At 35.9% G+C, this 2846-nt stretch overlaps 1 non-coding gene across 1 annotated transcript; it reads left to right on the forward strand.

Annotated features, from left to right (window-relative positions):
• Positions 1-2353: 2353 nt before the first annotated feature.
• On the forward strand, positions 2354-2426 carry TRNAW-CCA (transfer RNA tryptophan (anticodon CCA)). The gene has a single exon. It is a non-coding gene; the product is annotated as a tRNA-Trp (tRNA).
• The last annotated feature ends 420 nt before the right edge of the window (positions 2427-2846 follow it).

The raw sequence follows: 2846 nt of genomic DNA on the forward strand, positions 1-2846 counted from the left end.
TACTCAGCTATTATTCAAGTGTGAATGTAAAATAAATATATTTATAGATATTCAAGGATGCAGAACATTTGCCAGCCACAAAGAATTAATAGAGAATGTACATAGAAAAAAAGGAAAAATAGTAATCCTAGAAGTATCTTATTAAAGAAATCAGTGAAACTTGTAAAATCCATATGTTAGGGTAACCACTAAAAGAAACAGCAGACACAAGTTCCAATTTTAAGAAGGATAAAATAGGACAAGGAAAATTCAATCAATCTTACAAATGACAAAAGGAAACAACAAAAATCTAGGTGAGTAGAAAGGGCAAAATAAGTTGGGAGTTCAGATGTATCAGTATTACTTGGAATGTGAATAGATTTAGTTCATGGATGAAAAGAGAATCTTATATTGGATTTTTAAAAATCTAGCTATTACAAGATATACATCGAGTTAGGGACTTTGAGAAGGTCATATATATACTGCTAAATTTAAAATGGATAACCAATAAAGACCTACATGTATAGCACATACATGTAGCTCCATGTATACATATAGTTCCATGTATAGCACATGGAACTCTGCTCAATGTTATGTGCCAGCCTGGATGAGAGGGGGGTTTAGGGGAGAATGGATACATGTGTATGAATGAGTCTTTTTGCTGTTTATCTGAAATGACCACAACATTGTTAATCGGCTATACCCCACTACAAAATGTTTTTTGTGTTTTAAAAAAATTAAAATGAAAATATAAATATATAAAATTTATGATATCAAAAAGAAATAAATAAAAGTCATCTAGGGGATTCCCTGGTAGTCCAGTGATCAGGACTCCATGCTTTCACTGCTAAGAGCCCAGCCCAAGTTTGATCTCAACATTCAGAAAATAAGATCATAGCATCTGGTCCCATCACTTCATGGCAAATAGATGGGGAAACAGTGGAAACAGTGGCTGATTTTATTTTAGGGGGCTCCAAAATCACTGAAGATGGTGATTGCAGCCATGAAATTAAAAGACACTTACTCCTTGGAAGGAAAGTTATGACCAACCTAGACAGCATATTCAAAAGCAGAGACATTACTTTGTCAACAAAGGTCCATGTAGTCAAGGCTATGGTTTTTCCAGTAGTCATGTATGGATGTGAGAGTTGGACTATAAAGAAAGCTGAGTGCCAAAGAATTGATGCTTTTGAACTGTGGTGTTGGAGAAGACTCTTGAGAGTCCCTTGGACTGCAAGGAGATCCAACCAGTCCATCCTAAAGGAGATCAGTCCTGGGTGTTCACTGGAAGGACTGATGTTGAAGCTGAAACTCCAGTACTTTGGCCACCTGATGCGAAGAGCTGACTCATTTGAAAAGACCCTGATGCAACTAAGATCCCACAAACCGCATGGGAAAAAAAATCATAAAGATCACCTAAGAAAGTTGAAAATAAAGTGATGAAAAAAGATATTCAAATAAAAAATGAATAAAGAGACACTATGAGTGACTATATTTAAAGTAAATAAAATTGAAGGAAGATCTGGAAAATGGATCCACCTAGTTGCAAGTGAGCACCCCAATATCTAAAGAGTGGCCTCTAAACATCATTTTCCACTAAAAGGAATTAGAATTCACTTGAGAAAAGGCTGATTTCAGGTCTGGGGCAGGAAAGGTATAAGATGAGTATGGAACAAATTGTCATATCAGAGACAAGAAAGCCAAAGGCCACGGAGACCATCAGAACCACTCAGGAGTCCTCATACAATTTAGTAACAACAACAACAAAAACAATCCAGCCGAAAAATAGGCAGAAGACATAAACAGACGTTTCTCTGAAGAAGATATACACATATGATCAACATCCACATGAAAAGATGCTCAACATCATTAATTACTAGGTTCATCAAAAAAACTAAAAATAGAGTTGCCATAAGATCCAGCAATCCCACTCCTGGGCATATATCCAAACAAAGCTACAATTCAAAAAGATGCATGCATCTCTATTTTCATAGCAGCTCTATTCATAATAGCCAAGACATGGAAACACTGTTTCATCAACAGATGAATGGATAAAGAAGACACGGTATATATATATATATATATATATATATATACAGTGGAATCCTACTCAGCCATAGAAAAGAATGAAGTAATGGCATTTGTAGCAACATGGAGGGACCTAGAGATTATAAGTGAAGTAGGTCAATTGCCATATGATATTCCTTTTAGGTGGAATCTAAAATACGACACAAATGAACTTATCTACAAAACAGACTCACAGACACAGATAGCAGACTTGAGGTTGCCGAGGGGGAAGGAGGGTGGAGGAGGGATGGACTGGGAGTTTGGGAGTAGCAGATGCTAAGTACTATATTTAGAATGGATAGGGACTTCTCTGGTGGTCCAGTGGCTGGGACTCTGTGCTCCAAATGCAGGGGGCCCAGGTTCAATCCCTGGTCAGGGAACTAGGCTGCAGGTGCCACAGCTAAGACCCAGCACAGCCAAATAAATAAGTAAAATATACATAAAAATATACCTATTTTTAAAATGGGTAAACAACAAGATCTTACTGTATGGCACAGGGAACTATAGTCAATATCTTATGATCAGTCACAATGGAAACAAATATGAAAAAGAATGTATATATATGTATAACTGAATCATTTTGCTATATAGCAGAAATTAACACAACATTGTAAACCCACTATACTCAAATAAATTTTTTAAAAACCCACTTAGAAGTCAACTTGAAGAGGCTCCTGTTGGCAAAAGATGTGACAGTTTTGCATTAATAAAAAATAATAACTGTACTGGATTAAAACACTTCAAGTTTATGATATGGAATAATTTTTTAAAGTCAGTATTGGCTATTTTCTATAAGGAAC

The sequence above is a fragment of the Bos taurus genome, chromosome 23 (genome assembly GCF_002263795.3).
Source record: "Bos taurus isolate L1 Dominette 01449 registration number 42190680 breed Hereford chromosome 23, ARS-UCD2.0, whole genome shotgun sequence".
In the NCBI taxonomy this organism is placed as follows: Eukaryota; Metazoa; Chordata; class Mammalia; order Artiodactyla; family Bovidae; genus Bos; species Bos taurus.